This window comes from Vigna umbellata, chromosome 8, assembly GCF_029865625.1.
Source record: "Vigna umbellata cultivar VRB3 chromosome 8, Vumbellata_1.0, whole genome shotgun sequence".
Lineage (NCBI taxonomy): Eukaryota > Viridiplantae > Streptophyta > Magnoliopsida > Fabales > Fabaceae > Vigna > Vigna umbellata.
The window spans coordinates 31,973,650-31,993,839 of NC_142172.1; the positions used below are offsets into that span (position 1 = coordinate 31,973,650).

Below are 20,190 nucleotides of genomic sequence, written 5' to 3' on the forward strand. Positions count from 1 at the left end.
CATGTAGAAAGAACAGAGGAGAAAATGAACAAGAAGGATAGCAAGGGAGAGAGTGGAGAAGGCCTTGCAATATTCTTACAGAGACCAAAGGATCAATGCTGTCACAAGTGTTTATGGGCTGTGTCTTCTCACTTCCTTTCTTCTCTTACTAGTCCATAATCTTTTACAATTCCGTACAAGATAAAATATCCATAATATTTCTAGTTCTTGCTTTCTTTCTTTTTGTTTTATTGCTTTTTTCCTTTTTTTTTTTTCATTTTTGCGTTCTTTCTTGTTATATTCTCTTGTTTATTAGTTTCTTTCTTGAATTCTTTTTGTGTTTCCCTTCTTGCTTTCATGATTTTTTATTTTCTTTCATTATTGATTCTTGCTTCTTTTCTTTCTTAGTTTTTTGGTTTCTTTATTTTCTTCCTTTCTTGCCTTTTCTTATTTCCTTCGTTTTTCTTTTTTTCCCATTATCTTTCATGCTTGCTTTCTTTTTTTTTTTTTTTTGTTTTGTTCTTTATTTATTTTTCTTTATTTTTTTAATGTTTACTTCACTCCTTTCATCCCTTCTAACATTTTGGCTTAGTAAATCCTAGGTAAACCCTACCTAAACCCTGGGTACACCCTAGGTAACACATAAACCCTAAGTACATTAAACCACAAACCCTAACCCTAACAATAAAATATAATTCTAACCACAACCCCTAACACCAAACCTTAAACTAAACACTAACACTAACCCTTAACCCTAAATCCTAGTCCTAAACCCTCACCCTAACCTTAACCCTAAACCTAACCCTAACCCTAAACCTTAACCATAAACCCTAACCCTAAACTTGACCACTAATCCTAACCCTAAACCACAAATCCGAAATCCTAAACCGCAAACCCTAAATCATAAACCCGAAACCCTAATCCTAACCATAAACCCCAAACCCTAATCCCTCAACCCGCATCCTAAATCTTGACACTGAACCCTCAACCCCAATCCTAAATCATGACCCAGAACATCAACCCTAACCTTAACCCTAAACCCTCACCCTAAACCTAACCTTAAACCTTAACCCTCAACCCTCGACCCTCAACCTTAAACTCTAAACCCTAAACCCTAAACTCTAAACATTAAACCCTCAACCATTAACCCTCAACCCTAAACCCTTAACCCTTAACCCTAAACCCCAAACGCTGATCCTAAATCCTAACCCTGACCCTAAACTCTAATCCCTTACTCTAACCCTCACCTTAACACTAAATGCTCACTCTAACATTAACCCTAAACCTAACCCTAAACTCTAACCCTAAACCTTAATCATAATCCTAACCCTAAACCGTAACCTTAACCCTAAACCCTAAACCTAACCCTAGATCGTAACTTTATTCCTAACTCTAAACCTTAACCCTAAACTTGAAACATAACCCTACCCGTAACCCTAAACTCAAACTCTAAACTCCAAACGCTAAACTCCAAACCCTAGACCCTGGTCCCTGGACCCTGGTCCCTGGTCCCTGGACCCTGGACCCTGGACCCTGGACCCTGGACCCTGGACCCTGGACCCTGGACCCTGGACCCTGGACCCTGGACCCTGGACCCTGGACCCTGGACCCTGGACCCTGGACCCTGGACCCTGGACCCTGGACCCTGGACCCTGGACCCTGGACCCTGGACCCTGGACCCTGGACCCTGGACCCTGGACCCTGGACCCTGGACCCTGGACCCTGGACCCTGGACCCTGGACCCTGGACCCTGGACCCTGGACCCTGGACCCTGGACCCTGGACCCTGGACCCTGGACCCTGGACCCTGGACCCTGGACCCTGGACCCTGGACCCTGGACCCTGGACCCTGGACCCTGGACCCTGGACCCTGGACCCTGGACCCTGGACCCTGGACCCTGGACCCTGGACCCTGGACCCTGGACCCTGGACCCTGGACCCTGGACCCTGGACCCTGGACCCTGGACCCTGGACCCTGGACCCTGGACCCTGGACCCTGGACCCTGGACCCTGGACCCTGGACCCTGGACCCTGGACCCTGGACCCTGGACCCTGGACCCTGGACCCTGGACCCTGGACCCTGGACACTGGACCATAACCTTAACCATAAACCCTTACCCTAAACCTTAACCCTAATCCTAACCCTAAACCTTAATTCTAATTCTAACCTTAAAACCTAACCCTAACCCTAAACCTAAATCATAACTCCATCCGTAATGCTTAACCCTAACCCTAACTCTAGATAGTTTGTTTTGCTTCTCTATAATGTAACTAGTTGTATTTATCACCCCGCCGGCGGAAATTGATATGTAAACAAGAGGGCATTACTGAGTAACAAGTTGCAGAGCTGTCATGTGCTTCATTCTTTCGTTTTGTTCTTTCTAAAAGTTTTAGAAAGCAAACATAGAAAAAGTGTTTTTAAATGAGTGAATGTTTAGAAAACAAGCTCCATTTTGGTATAAAAGCAAATACAGGTTAGGCATCAATTTTGGGTGATGACAATGGCATGATGCATTGTGTTGTATGTACAACTTAGAAGTACATGAATACCAATGTTAGCGAGTGATATGTATTATGCACTTTTTTGGTGCATATTTTAATCTGGAAATCATAATGTGACCATATGCTTATATTACTATTATAATTTTGGTGACAAAGAATGATTCAGGTTAAAGTCAAACATTTAATAAGATTACATTGTTGCAAGGCCAACCATGGTTTTAGCTAATTTATTCCTGAGTTGCAACCTTTACAAATTAGTCTCACTGTATGTTTTATATTACTGTTACCCGAACTAAAATTTGACATAATTTGAAGTATTTTCTTACCCAATGTATTTAACTTGAACTATATTTGTTATTGTTACATTACCTGAACAGATAGGACAGCAAAATATAGCATTTGGGAGTAAAATTCAACGCTAAAGGAATTGTAGATTGTTATGAGAAAGAACTGGAGACTCTTAGTACTGGTATTAAGCGTGAAATTGAATCCAAGACGATTGAAGGGGATTTTCAACTCTTTGATGGAACAAATCCACTTTACTCCTTGCTCATTGGTAAATCTTGAAGCTTGTGGTCTCAAATGCCCTCTATGTAAGTTCTTCAAGGTGCGCCCACCCTGATCTTTACGTTGAAGGTCGAATCAATGTTTCATTTTAGACTTGAATGTTGGGTTTGAACTAACTAAAATTGGGGTGGTTCCTAGTATTAGAGTTAATTAAGTTTCTCTTGAGTTAGCTAAGTTCGTGACGTATATCAAATCAGTCCGTGTGTAATACTTTTTTACAAGATTTTTTATTGAATGAATTTACATGAACTTAGGCAGGGCTCAAGACAATATTTTGTAAATTTTCATCCACATTGCCACAACATGGTTTATCTATTATTCACACAGGTATCTGGTTCTTCACTGATTACCTTACTTGTTTATGTACATGATCTTAATTGGATCTATTATGAATTATGTTGATCAAGTTCTGTTGAAGTTATAGTCATTATTTGAATTAAAGGCTTTTTGTTTTGCAAAACAACCGTTTTCAGATGTGAGTGTATACTGATGCAAACTAAGGTAATTGTTTGGACATTAGAAGGTCTACATTTGGTTTTTGTGTCTTCCTTGATAACTATCTGTATTCTTAGAAATTTATAAAAAGGGGCAGGCATTATGTCAAATCTTCAACTCAATCAACATATTATGATTTTATCCTCAATAGCTTTGAGAAGTAATATACATGTATTAATTGCTCTTTTATGATAATAAATTTTTTATTCTCCTAGTTTCCAGTATCTTCCTTAATAAGTAGTTTAAGCATATAGATATTGATTGTCATTTTATTAGTGAATTAGGCTAGAATTAACTATTAACCTGAATTAATTGTTGTGTTTACAAAAACTCTCCATGTAGAAAGAACAAAGGCGAAAATGGACAAGAAGGATAGCAAGGGACAGAGTGGAGAAGGCTTTGCAATATTCTTACAGAACCAAAGGATCAATGCTGTCACAAGTGTTCATGGGCTATGTTTTCTCACTTCCTTTCTTCTCTTACTAATCCATAATCTTTTACAATTCCGTACAAGATAAAAAATCCATAATATTTCTAGTTTCTTGCTTTCTTTCTTTTTGTTTCATTGCTTTTTTCCTTTTTTTTTTTTTAATTTTTGCGTTCTTTCTTGTTATATTATGTTGTTTATTTTTTTCTTTCTTCCATTCTTTCTTGTTTATGTGTTTCCCTTCCTGCTTTCATGATTTTTCATTTTCTTTCATAATTGATTCTTGCTTCTTTTCTTTCTTAGTTTTTTTGGCTTTCTTTATTTTCGTCCTTTCTCGCTTTTTCTTTTATTGATTTCTTGGTTGTTTCCTTCGTTTTTCTTTTTTTCCCATTATCTTTCATGCTTGATTTCTTTTTTTTTGTTTGTTTTGTTCTTTATTTTTTTAATGTTTACTTCACTCCTTTCATCCTTCTAACATTTTCACTTAAGTTCATGATGTATATAAAATCAGTCCGTGTGTAATACTTTTTTACAAGATTTTTTTTCAATGAATTTATATGAACTTAGGCAGGGCTCAAGACAATGATTTTGTAAATTTTCATCCACATTGCAGCAGCATGGATTATCTGTTATTCACACAGGTATCTGGTTCTTCACCGATTACTTACATGATCTTAATTGGATCTAATATGAATTGTGTTGATCAAGTTCTGTTGAACTTATAGTCATTATTTGAATTAAAGGCTTTTTGTTTTGCAAAACAACAGTTTTCAGATGTGAGTGTCTACTGATGCAAACTAAGGTAATTGTTTGGACACTAGAGGGTCTACAATTGGTTTTTGTGTCTTCCTTGATAACTATCTGTATTCTTAGAAATTTATCAAAACGGGCATTATGTCAAATCTTCAAATCAATCAAAATATTATGATTTTATCCTCAATAGCTTGAGAAGTAATGTATATGTATTAATTGCTCAATTTGAAAGTTTTTGCTGATATATTTATGCTCTTTTATGATAATAAATTTTTTATTCTTAGTTTCCAATATCTTCCTTAATAAGTAGTTTAAGCATATAGATATTGATTGTCATTTTATTAGTGAATTAGGCTAGAATTAACTACTAACCTTGATTACTGTCAAAACTCAACCTGAATTAATTGTTGTGTTTACAAAAGCTCTTCATGTAGAAAGAACAGAGGAGAAAATGAACAAGAAGTATAGCAAGGGAGAGAGTGGAGAAGGCCTTGCAATATTCTTACAGAGACTAAATGATCAATGCTGTCACAACTGTTTATGGGTTATGTCTTCTCACTTCCTTTCTTCTCTTACAAATCCATAATCTTTTACAATTTCGTACAAGATAAAAAATCCATAATATTTCTAGTTTCTTGCTTCTTTCTTTGTTTCAGTGCGTTTTTCATTTCTTTTTTTCGTTTTGAGTTCTTTCTTGTTATATTCTCTGGTTTATTTTTTTTTTCTTTCTTTCATTCTTTCTTGTTTATGTGTTTCCCTTCCTGCGTACATGATTTTTCATTTTCTTTCATAATTGATTCTTGCTTCTTTTCTTTCTTAGTTTTTTGGTTTCTTTATTTTCTTCCTTTCTCGCTTTTTCTTTTATTGATTTCTTGGTTGTTTCCTTGGTTTTTCTTTTTTTTTCCCGTTATCTTTCATGCTTGCTTTCTTGTTTTTGTTTCTTTTGTTCTTTAATTTTTTAATGTTTACTTCACTCCTTTCACCCCTTCTAACATTTTCACTAAGTAAATCCTAGGTAGAGCTGTCAACGTTTTTTTTGGCTCCAAGGCCAACCCTGGCCTCTTTTACAATCAGCCAATTTTTTTTTAACCCATGTTAGAGGGGTCTTTTCTAAAGCTCCTGGCCCCCACAACCCCATGAAATTGGTTGGGATTCAATTAGGGCCGGGTTAGCCCCTAACCCCCAAAACATTTTGTTTTTTTTCGAGATATTCCCGTTTGCTCTGAAGAAACACTTCTCTGCATGCTGGAACGCTAGACTATTGCCATTTACGTCTGAGGAAACCCTTGTATACGAATTCAGAGTCGGCAACATCAAACCATCAACCCTTAACCTCCAACCCTAAACCCCCAACCTCCAACCCTAAATCTTCAACCATCCATCCCCAACCTTTATCCCAAATCCAAAACCCCAAACTCCCATCCTTCAACCATTAAACCCTAAACTCCCAACCTTCAATCCTAAAATACTGAACCCCTAATCCTAAACCCTAAGCTCTAAACCCGAAACTCTCAACATGAAACCCGAATTCCAAAACTCGAAACCTGAAACCCTCAACCCGCAACCCTTTACCTGCAACCCGAAACCATCAACCCTTAACCACCAACACTCAACCCTAAACTAAAACCCTTAACCCTAAAGCCTAAAACCCTAAACCCTGAACCATAAACCTTAAATTCTACACCTTACATCCTAAATCCTAACCTCTGAACCCGCAACCCTAACCCTAAAATCTAAACCGGAAAACCCAAACCCTCAACCCTATACCCAAACCCTCAACCCTCAACCCTCAACCCTCAACCATTAACCCCCAGCCCGAAACCCGACTCAAACCCTAAACCCTAACCCTTAAACCTTAATTTTTATTTACTAAACCTAAACTTAAACCCTAAACCCTAAATTCTAAACACTAGACCCCCAACCCTCAACCCGACCTAAACCTTACAACCAAAACCCTAACTCTAAAACCGTAATCTCTAATCCCTGAACCTAATCCTAAACCCTAAATCTTAAACCCACAACCCATAACTCTCAAACATCTACCATCAACCCTTAACCCCAAACCCTCAACCTTCAACCCTCAACCCTCAACCCCACCCTCCAACCCTCAACACTCAACCCTCAACCCTTAACCTTCAACCATCAAATCATTAACTCCCAACCTTCAACCTTGACTACCCACTACCCCAACCCCCAACCCACGACCCATGATCCACGACCCTCGACCCATGACTTATGTACGTCAGTTGTCGGGCCACGACCCATGACCAACGACGAAGAACTCTGACACTTGTCCCTCCACCCACGGTCGGTGACAGACGACCCACGGTCCACGACCCACGACCCTCGACCCCGGACCCTCAACCATCGGCCATGGCCCACGACTCACGAACCTTTAACTTCGACCCTCGACCCTTGCTTCTTGACCTCAACCATTGACCCTCAACCCTCAATCGTCGATCCTTAACCCTCAACCCTCGACCCTCAATCCTTGATCCTCAACCCGCGACCCTCGACCCACTACCCACGACCCATGACTCTTGACCCATGACCCTCGACTCTCGACCTGTGACCCTCGACCCAAGACACTTGTCATCAGTCCCTTGCCGCTCCTCGCTCGTTCGTCGTCCCTCGTTCCTCGTCGCTCCTCGCTCGTCCCTTGTCCCACGTCCCATGTCCCACGTACCTCGTCCCTCATCCCTCGTCCCTCAACCCTCGACCCTCCACCTTCGACCCTCGACCCTCCACCTTCGATCTTCGACCCTCCACCCTAGACCTATGACCCATGTACGTTGGCCTTCGGCCCATGACTTACGACCCAAGACCTATGACACGATCCTCGACCCACAACCCAGGACACACAACCCAGGACCCACGACCTAAGACCCTCGATCCTTGATCTTTAACCCTCGACCCACGACCCCACAACCCACGACCCCACAACCCACGACCCTCAACCCATGACGCTCAATCCACGACCCACGAGACACAACCCATGACCCTCGACCCACGACCCACGATGCTTGACCCTCGAGCCTCGACCCTCAACCGTCGACCTTCGACCCTCCACCCTCGGCCCTTGACCCTTGACCCTCGATTCACGACCCACAACCTACGACCCATGACCCATGAACGTCAGTCGTCGTCCCACGCCCTATGACCCACGACCCACCACACACGACCCACAACCCTAGAGCCTCGACCATCGACCCTAAACTTAACCCTAACCATAACCCTAAACCTTAAACTCTAATCCCTAAATCATAACCCTAAACCTTAACACTAACCTCAACCCTATCCCTAAACCATAACCCTAACCCTAAACCCTTATCATAACCATAACTCTGACCTTAAACCTGAACCACAACCCTAACCCTAAACTCAAACCCTAAACCCAACCCCTAAACCCTAACCATAACCCTAAACCATATCCCTAACATTAAACCTTAAACCTAACCCTAAACACTAACCCTACCCTAACATGAACCCTAATCGTAACTCTTAAACCCTAACCCTAAACGCTAACCATAAAACTGAAACCTTAAACCTTAAACCCTAAACCCTAATCCCTAAACCTCAAACATTAAACCATAAAACCTAAACCTTAAACTTTGAACAGTAAACCCTAAACCCTAACCCTAAAGCCAAACCCTGATCCATAATTGTAACTCTAACCATATCCCTAACTTTAACCCTAACCCTAAACCCAAACCCTAACCTTAACCTCAAAACCTAAACCTTAACCCTAACCCTAAACCATAATCCTAACCTTAACACTAAACTTTAAACCCTAAACCTAACCCTACACCCTAACCTTATTCCTAACCCTAAACCTAAACTTAAACTGTAACTCTAACCATAACTTAAACCCTAACCCTAAATTTTAACCTAACACTGAACCTTAACTCTAACAATAAATTTTAACCATAAACCCTAACTTTAACCCTAACCCTAATCTTAACCTCAAAACCTAAACCTTAACCTTAACCCTAACCCATAATCCTAACCTTAACCCTAAACTCTAAACCCTAAATCTAACCCTACACCCTAACCTTATTCCTAACCCTAAACCTAAACTTAAAGTGTAACTCTAACCATAACTTAAACCCCAACCCTAAATTTTAACCCTAACACCGAACCTTAACTCTACCAATAAATTTTAACCGTAAACCGTAAACCCTATCCCTAAACCCTAAATCATAACCCTAAACCCTCACCCTAAACCCTAAATCGTAAACATTAACCCTAACTCTAAATCCCAACTCTAAACCCTAAGTCTTAAATCCGAAACTCTCAACTTTAAACCCGAATCCCGAAACTCGAAACCCGCAACCCTCTATCACAAACTCTCAACTCTAAACCCTAAACCCTAAACTCTTACACTAAACCCTTACCCAAAACTAAAACCCTTAACCCTAAAGCCTAAAACCGTAAACCTTAAATTCTAGACCCGACATCCTAAATCCTCAACTCTGAACCTGCAACTCTCAACCCTAAAATCTAAACCGTAAACTCCAAACCCTCAACCCTCAACCCGAACCCCAAGTCCCGAACTACGAACCCCGAACCGTGAAACCCAATACCCAAAACCCCTCCCAAACTCTAAGCCCTAAACCCTAACCTTAACCCTCGACCCTCGGTTCTCGACCCTCGACCCTTGGTTCTCGACCCTTGACCCTCAACCCTTAACACACAACCCTCGACCCATGTTTGTTGGTCGTCGGCCCATGGCCCACGATCCAGGACGCACGCCCTATTACCCTCGACCCTCGATCCTCGACAATTGATCCTCGACCATCGACCCTCGATTCTCGACCCTCCACCCACGACCCATGAACATTGGTCGTCGAGCCATTGCCCACGACCCATGACACATCTTCAAACCTCGATCCCCAACCCACGACCTATATACGTCGATCGTCGACCCACGACCCACGACCCACAACCCAGGACCTACGACCCAAGAACCAAGACCCTCGACTCCCGACCCACAACACACGTCCCACAACCCACGATCGACTACCCACTACCCCCAACCCACGACCCGTGATCCACGACCCTCGACCCACGACCCACGACCTATGTACGTCAATTATTGGGCTACGACCCACGACGTAGGACTCTGAACTCTGTCCCTCCACTCGCGGTTGGCGATAGACGATCCACGACCCACGACCCCGAACCCTCAACCGTCGGCCCATGACCCACGACTCATGACCCTCGACCCTTGACTCTTGACCCTCAACCGTCGATACTTAACCGTCGACCCTTAACCCTTAACCCTCGACCTTTGACCCTTAACCCACGACCCTCGACCCACTACCCACGACCCACAACTCTCAACACACGACCTATATTCCATGACCCACGACCCTCGACCCTCTAGCCTCGACCCTCGACCCACAACCCTCGACCCACGACCCATGTTCGTTGGTCGTCAGCCCACGACACTCGACCCACGATCCAGGACCCACGCCTCGATCCTCGACCCTCGACCCTCGACCCTCGAACCTTGACCATCGACCCTCGATCCTCGACCCTCAACCCATGACCCATGTATGTTGGCCATCGAGCCACTACCCACGACCCATGACCATGATGCATGACACTTGATGCTCGATCTTCGAAACTCGACCCCCGAACCACGAGCCATGTACATCAATCGTTGACCCACGCCCCAAGAGCCACGACCCTCGGCCCACGGCCCACAACCCAAACCAGGACCCACGACCCCCAACCCATGGCCCGCGATCCACGACCCTCGACCCACGACCCACGACCTATGTACGTCAATTATTGGGCTACGACCCACGAGCGATAGACAATCCACGACCCACGACCCCGAACCCTCAACCGTCGGCCCATGACCCACGACTCATGACCCTCGACCCTTGACTCTTGACCCTCAACCGTCGATACTCAACCGTCGACCCTTAACCCTTAACCCTCGACCCTTGACCCTTAACTCGCGACCCACTACCCACGACCCACAACTCTCAACCCACGACCCTCGACCCTCTAGCCTCAACCCTCGACCCTTGACCCACAACCCTCGACCCACGACCCATGTTCGTTGGTCGTCGGCCCACGACACTCGACCCACGATCCAGGACCCACGCCCTATGACCCTCGATCCTCGACCCTCGACCCTCGACCCTCGACCCTCGACCCTCGAACCTTGACCATCAACCGTCAACCCACGACCCATGTATGTTGGCCATCGAGCCACTACCCACGAGCCACTACCCACGACCCACGACCATGATGCATGACACTTGATGCTCGATCTTCGAAACTCGACCCCCGACCCACGAGCCATGTACATCAATCGTCTACCCACGCCCCAAGAGCCACGACCCTCGGCCCACGGCCCACAACCCAAACCAGGACCCACGACCCTCGACCCACGACCCACGACCTGTGTACGTCAATTATTGGGCTACGACCCACGACGTAGGACTCTGAACTCTGTCCCTCCACTCGCGGTTGGCGGTAGACGACCCACGACCCCCGACCCCGAACCCTCAACCGTCGGCCCATGACCCACGACTCATGACCCTCGACCCTTGATTCTTGACCCTCGACCCTTGATTCTTGACCCTCAACCGTCGATACTCAACCGTCGACCCTTAACCCTTGACCCTTGACCCTTAACCCGCGACCCTCGACCCACTACCCACGACCCACAACTCTGGACCCACGACCCTCGACCCTCTAGCCTCAATCCTCGACCCTTGACCCACAACCCTCGACCCACGACCCATGTTCGTTGGTCGTCGGCCCACGACACTCGACCCACGATCCAGGACCCACGCCCTATGACCCTCGATCCTCGACCCTCGACCCTCGACTCTCGAACCTTGACCATCGACCCTCGATCCTCAACCCTCAACCCACGACCCATGTATGTTGGCCATCGAGCCACTACCCACGACCCACGACCATGATGCATGACACTTGATGCTCGATCTTCGAAACTCGACCTCCGACCCACGAGCCTTGTACATCAATCGTCGACCCACGACCCTCGGCCCACGTCCCACAACCCAAACCAGGACCCACGACCCACGACCCACGACCTATGTACGTCAATTATTGGGCTACGACCCACGACGTAGGACTCTGAACTCTGTCCCTCCACTCGCGGTTGGCGATAGACGATCCACGACCCACGACCCCGAACCCTCAACCGTCGGCCCATGACCCACGACTCATGACCCTCGACCCTTGACTCTTGACCCTCAATCGTCGATACTCAACCGTCGACCCTTAACCCTTAACCCTTGACCCTTGACCCTTAACCCGCGACCCTCGACCCACTACCCACGACCCACAACTCTCGACCCACGACCCTCGACCCTCTAGCCTCAATCCTCGACCCTTGACCCACAACCCTCGACCCACGACCCATGTTCGTTGGTCGTAGCCCACGACACTCGACCCTCGATCCAGGACCCACGCCCTATGACCCTCGATCCTCGACCCTTGACCCTCGACCCTCGACTCTCGAACCTTGACCATCGACCCTCGATCCTCGACCCTCAACCCACGACCCATGTATGTTGGCCATCGAGCCACTACCCACGACCATGATGCATGACACTTGATGCTCTATCTTCGAAACACGACCCCCGACCCACGAGCCTTGTACATCAATCGTCGACCCACGCCCCAAGAGCCACGACCCTCGGCCCACGTCCCACAACCCAAACCAGGACCCACGACCCACGACCCACGACCTATGTACGTCAATTATTGGGCTACGACCCACGACGTAGGACTCTGAACTCTGTCCCTCCACTCGCGGTTGGCGATAGACGATCCACGACCCACGACCCCAAACCCTCAACCGTCGGCCCATGACCCACGACTCATGACCCTCGACCCTTGACTCTTGACCCTCAACCGTTGATACTCAACCGTCGACCCTTAACCCTTAACCCTCGACCCTTGACCCTTAACCCGCGACCCTCGACTCAACTCTCAACCCACGACCTATATTCCATGACCCACGACCCTCGACCCTCTAGCCTCAACCCTCGACCCTTGACCCACAACCCTCGACCCAAGAACTATGACCCTCGACCCACGACCCGTGATCAATTACCCAATACCCGAAACCCACAATCCACGACCCTCGACCCACGACCTATGTACGTTAGTTGTCGTGCCACAACCCACAACCCACGACGTAGGACTCTGACGCCGTCCCTCCTCCCACAGACAGCGACAGACAACCCACGACCCTCCACACCGGACCCTCAACCGTCGGCCATGACCCACGACTCATGACCCACGACCCTCTAACTTCGATTCTCGACCTTTGACTCTTGACCCTCAACCGTCGACCCTCAACCCTCAAACCTCGACCCTCAAATCCTTGACCCTTGACCTTCGACCCAATACCCACAACCCACGACCTACAATCCATGACCCATGACCCTCGACCCTCGACCCATGACTCGGGACCCTCGACCGTTGATCGAAGACCCTCGTCACTCGTCCCTCGTGCCTCGTCCCACGACCCTTGTCCCACGACCCTCGTCCGTCGTCCCTCCACCCTCAACCTTTCACCCTCCACCCTCCACCCTCCACCCTCACCCCTCGATCTTCGACCCTCCACCCTCGACCCAAGATCTAGGACCCACGACCCATGACCGTCGACCCACAACCGAGGAACCTCGATCCTCGATCTTTGACCTTCCACCCCTATGACCCACGACCCACAACCCATGTACGTTGGTTGTCGATCCACTACCCATGACCAACGACCCATGACGCATGACCTTTGACGCTCGATCTTACCCTCGACCCCCGACCCATATACGTCGGTCGTCGACCCAAGAGCCACGACCGACGTCCCTCGGCCCACGACCCACGATCGACTACCCACTACCCCCAACCCACGACCTGCGATCCACGACCCACGGCCTATGTACGTCAGTTGTTTGGCCACGACCCAAGATGTAGGACTCTGACACCCGTCCCTCCACCCACGGTCAGGGACAGACGACTCAAGACCCTCGACCGCGGACCCTCAACAGTCGGCCCATGACCCACGACTCACGACCCACGACCCACGACCCTCGAACTTCGACCCTCGACCCATGACTCTTGACTCTCAACCGTCGATCCTCAACCGTCAACCCTCAACCCTCAATCCTCAACCCTTAACCCTCAAGCCTCAACCCTCGACCCTTGACCCACTACTACCACGACCCTCGACCCACGACCTACGATCCAACCCACGACCTACGATCCAACCCACGACCCTCGACCCTTGACCCTCGAGCCTCAACCCTTGACCCACAACCTTCGACCCGTGACCCGTGTTCGTTGGTCGTCGGCACACGACCCATGATCCAGGACCCACGCCCTATGACCCTCGACCCCACTACCCATGACCCTCGACCCTCGACCCTCGACCCTCGACCCTCGACCCTCGACCCTCGACCCTCGACCCTCGACCCTCGACCCTCGACCCTCGACCCTCGACCCTCGATCCTCGACCCTCGACCCTCGACCCTCGACCCACGACCCTTGACCCTCGACCCTCGACCCACGACCCTCGTCCCACGACCCACGACCCATGTACATTAGTTGTCGAGCCACTGCCCACGACCCATGACCCATGACGCATGACCTTTTACGCTCGATCTTCGACCCTGGACCCCTGACCCAAGACCAATGTACGTCGGTAATCAACCCACGACCTTGGTTCCACGGCCCACAACCCAGGAACAACCCAAGAACCACGACCTTGACCCTTGACCCACAACCCACGTCCCATGATCGACTACCCACGACCCGCATCCACGACCCGCAATCCACGTTCCTCGACCCATGACGCACGACCTATGTATGTCATTTATCGGGCCACAACCCACGAAATAGTACTCTGACCCCTGTCCCTCCACCCACGGCCGGCGACAGACAACCCACAACCCATGACCCTCGACCCTGGACCCTCAACCGTCGGTCCATGACCCACAACTCACGACCCACAACCCTCGAACTTCGACCCTCGACCCTTGACTCTTGACCCTCAACCGTCAACCCTCAACCCTCAACCCTCGATCCTTGACCCTTGACCCTTGACCCTTGACCCTTGACCCTTAACCCGCGACCCACGACCCACGACCCACGACCTACGATCCATGACCCACGACCCTCGAACCTCGACCCTCAACCCTCGATCTTCGATTCTCGACCCTTAACCCACGACCCATGTATGTTGGTCGTCGACCTACGATTTACGACCCAGGACCTGTAACACACGACCCTCAACCCTCGGCCCACGACCCACGACCCATGACCGTCAACCCTCGACCTACAACCTAGGACCCACGACCCATGACCCTCGATCCTCGAACTTTTTACCCCTCAACCCATGGCCCATAACCCACGATTCACTACCCACGATCCTCGTTGCTCGACCTTCAATCGTCGACTATCGAACCTCGACCCGCAGCCCTCAATTCGTGACCCTCGACCCACGACCTACAACCCATGACCAGTGAACGTTTGTCGTCCTCCCACGCCCTACGACCCATGACCCATCACACACGACCCACGACCCTAGACCCTCGACAATCAACCCTAGTCCCTAACATAACCCTAACCATAACCCTAACCGAAACTCTTAAACCCTAACCCACAACGTTAACCCTAAAACTGAAACCTTAAACCCTAATCCCTAAACCTTAAACATTAAACCCTATACCATAAACCCTAAACCTTAAACTTTGAACTGTAAACCCTAAACCTTAAACCATAACCCTAAACCATAACCCTAAACCCTAACCCTGGTCCATAACTATAACTCTAACCATATCCCTAACCCTAACCCTAAGCCTAAACTCGAACCCTAACCTTAACCTCAAAACATAAACTTTAACCCTATCCCTAAACCATAACTCCAACCTTAACATTATACTCTAAACCCTAAACTTAACCCTAAACCTAAATTTAAACTGTAACCTTAACCATAACTTTAACCCTAACACTGAACCCTAACAATAGATCATAACCCTAAACTCTCACCCTAACCCTAACCCTAAACCCTAACAATAAATCATAACCCTAAACTCTCACCCTAACCCTAAACCCTAACAATAAATCATAACCCTAAACTCTCACCCTAAACCCTAAATAATAACCCTAAACCTTAACATTACCATCAACCCTATCCTTAAACCATAACCTTAAACCCTAACACTTAACCCTAACCTTAAACCGTTACCATAACCATAACTCGACCTTAAACCTAAACCATAACCCTCAACCCTAACCCTAAACTCAAACCTTAAACCCAATCCCTAAACCCTAACCATAACCCTAACATTAAACCTTAAACCTAACCCAAAACACTAACCCTACCCTAACCTAAACCCTACCCTAAACGAAACTCTTAAACCCTAACCCTAAACGCTAACCCTAAAACCGAAACCTTAAACCATAATCCCTAAACCTTAAACATTAAATCCTAAACTTTGAACTGTAAACCCTAAACCTTAAACCCTAACCCTAAACCCTAACCCTGATCCATAACTATAACTCTAACCATATCCCTAACTCTAACCCTAACCCTAAACTCAAACCCTAACCTTAACCTCAAACCATAAACCTTAACCCTAACCCTAAACCATAACTCCAACCTTAACACTAAACTCTAAACCCTAAACTTAGCCCTAAACTCTAACCTTATTCCTAACCCTAAACCTAAATTTAAACTGTAACCTTAACCATAACTTTAACCCTAACACTAAACCCTAACAATAAATCATAATCCTAAACCCTAACAATAAATCATAACCCTAAACTATCACCCTAACCCTAAACCCTGAATGATAACCCTAAACCTTAACATTACCATCAACCCTATCCCTAAACCATAACCTTAAACCCTAAGACTTAACCTTAACCTTAAACCCTTACCATAACCATAACTCTAACCTTAAACCTGAACCATAACCCTAACCCTAAACTCAAACCCTAAACCCAACCCCTAAACCCTAACCATAACCCTAACATTAAACCTTAAACCTAACCCTACCCTAACCTAAACCCTAACCGAAACTCTTAAACCCTAACCCTAAAATCGAAACCTTAAACCCCAAACCCTAATCCCTAAACCTTAAACATTAAACCCTAAACCATAAACCCTAAACCTTAAACTTTGAACTGTAAATCCTAAACCTTAAACCCTAACCCTAAAACCTAACCTTAATCCATAACTATAACTCTAACCATATCCCTAACTCTAACCCTAACCCTAAACTCGAACCCTAACCTTAACCTCAACCCATAAACCTTAACCCTAACCCTAAACCATAACTCTAACCTTAACACTAAACTCTAAACCCTACATTTAACCCTAAACCCTAACCTTATTCTTAACCCTAAACTTAAATTTAAAATGTAATCCTAACCATAACTTTAACCCTAACACTGAACCCTAATAATAAATCATAACCCTAAACCCTAACAATAAATCATAACCATAAGCCCTCACCCTAACCCTAAACCCTACACCCTAAACCCTACACCCTAAACCGTAAACCTTAACCCTAACCCTAACATTAAATCATAACCCTAAACTTAAACCGTAACCATAACCTTAAACTCTTAACCCCAAACCCTAACCTTAACCCTAATATTACACACTAACCCCATACCCTAATCATAATCCTAACCCAAACCACAAACCTCAACCCTAAACTCAAACCCTAAACCCAAACCCTAAACCTAACCATAACCCTAAAATCTAACCTTAAACTCTAACCAAAACCTGAACCCTAACCATAAGCCCTAACCCAAATCTTAAACCATAACCTTATCACTAATCTTACTCCTAATCCGAAACCAAAATTTAAACCCAAACCCTAACCTTAATCCTAACCATAATCCTAACCTAACTGTAGACCCTAACCCTAGCGCTGAACCCTAACCCTTACAATAAATCCTAACCCTAACAACAAATCTTAACCCTAACCAAAACCCTAGCCATAACCTTAACCCTAAACCCATAACCCTGTCCTTAAGCCTAACCATAACCCTAAACCTTAAACTCTAAACCCTAAACCTTGAACACTAAACCCTAAATCATAATCTTAAATCTTAACCATAACCCTAACCATAGAACTAAACCATAACCTTAAACCGTAACACTGAAACTTAACCTTAAACCCTAACCATAAACCTAACCCTTACCCTAAACTCGAACCATAACCCTAAACCCTAACCCTAAACTCAAACGTTAAACCCCACCCCTAAAAACTAACTCTAACATAAACCATAACCCTAAACCCTAACCATAGCCTTAACCCTAACTGAAACCTTAACCCTAACTGAAACCCTAACCTTAATCATAACCCCAAACCCTAAACCTGAACCGTAACCCTAAAAACATAACCCTAACCTTAACACTAAACCATAAACCCTAACCTTAACCCCAAAACCTAAGCCTATCCTTAACCTTATTCCTCACCCTAAACCAAATCATAAACCATAATCCTAACCCTGACCTTAACCCTAACTTTAACCTCAACCCTAAACCCTAATCGTAACCCTAACAATAAATTATAACCCTAACCCTAAACCCCAACCATAACCTTAATCTTAACCCTAACCATAACCCTAAACCCTAACCCTAGTCGTAAACCCTAACATTGAACCTTAACCCTAAACCCTAACCTTAACCCCGAACCCTAACTTTCACAATAAATCCTAACCCTAACCCAAACCCTAACCATAACATATTCTTAACCCTAACCATAACATTAAACCTTAAACCCTAAATCATAACAATAAACATTAATCATAACCCTAACCATATCCCTAAATCTTAACCTTAAATCGTACCAATGTACCTTAACCATAACCTTAACTCTTACCCTAAACATGAATCATAACCTTAAACCCTAACCTCAAACGCTAACCCAACCCCTAAACCCTAACTCTAACATAAACCATAACCTTAGACCCTAACCTTAAACACAAACCATAACCCTAACCCTAGCCCCTAACCATAAACCCCAAGCTAACTCAAACCTTAACCTTAACCTTAACCCTAATCCTAACCCTACACCTTAAACCATAACCCTAACATTAACACTAAAACTTAAACCATAACCCTAACCCTAAAACCTAACCATATCCTTAGCATTAATCCTAACCCTAAACCAAACCATAAACCCTAACCTTAACTCTAATTCAAACCTAGCCCTAAATCATAAACCCTAACAATAAATTGTAACCCTAACATTAAACCCCAAACAACCTTAACCATAACCTTAATCCCTAAACCATAAACCTTAACCCTAGCCCTAAACCCTAACACTCAACACTAATCCTAAACCCTAACCATAACCCTAACCCTGAACCATAACCCTAAACACTAACCCTACACTTAAACCCTAAACCCAACCCCTAAACCATAACCCTAAACCATAACCCTAACCCTAAACCATAACCCTAACCCTAACCATAAAACCTAACTTTAACCCTAACCTTAATCATAAACATAACCCTAACCTTAACTAAACCAAAAACCCTAAACCCTAAACTTAACCATAAACTCTAACGTTATCCCTAACCTTATTCCTAACCCTAACTCTAACCTTAAACCTGAACCCTAACCATAACTTTAATCCTAACCATAAACCCTAAACTTTAACCCTAACTCTAACAACAAATCCTAAACCTAACCCTAAAACCATAAACCCTAAATAATAACCTTAAACCCTCACCTTAACCCTTAACCCTAAACTGTAAACCTTAACCCTAAGTCTAATCCCTAACCCTAACATTAAATCATACCCCAAAACTTAAACCTTAACCATAACCTTAAACTCTTAACCCCAAACCATAACCCTAAACTCTAACCCTAAACCCTAACATTATACCCTAACCCCAAACTCTAATTAAATTTGTTTAGATTTGAATTAAAAAAATATATAATTTTTTTATTTAAAAAAAACTTATAATTAAGTGAGTCAGTGAGTCAACCCGTTTAATCCACCAACCCGTGGTAGGTTGAACCGGGTTCGAATTTTTTCAGCTCGCTAATAAGTGAGTCGGGTTGGGTTGGCTCACTAAGTGACCAACCGTGGTAGGCCGGATCGGGTTGAGCCGGTTACCCATTTTGACAGCTCTATCCCCAACACCACTACTTGTTGCAATCTCAAGAGCAGTTCTAAACAATACATTGAAAGATATGGCTTATGATATCGAAGTGAATAGATATAACTTGTTGAATGATGTATTTAGGAATTCATTTTTAGACAATAAAAGCTATTCAATTAGGTTTTATTCTTTTGTCGCGTCTATACAACCACAAGCAACCCAATCAATTAATATATTTTAGGTTGTTTCTTGCATCATTAGGATGGAAATAAATTAGGGTTAAATATGTTTTTAGTTCCTAAACTATTGGCCGTTTCTGGTTTTCGTCCCTCTTCCAAAGTA

At 45.4% G+C, this 20,190-nt stretch overlaps 1 long non-coding RNA gene across 1 annotated transcript; it reads left to right on the plus strand.

The window, feature by feature from the left end:
• Positions 1-2,010: 2,010 nt before the first annotated feature.
• Positions 2,011-5,364, plus strand: LOC148194474 (uncharacterized). Its single transcript, XR_015781538.1, has 2 exons — positions 2,011-3,087; positions 3,885-5,364. It is a non-coding gene; the product is annotated as an uncharacterized LOC148194474 (long non-coding RNA).
• Positions 5,365-20,190: the final 14,826 nt, after the last annotated feature.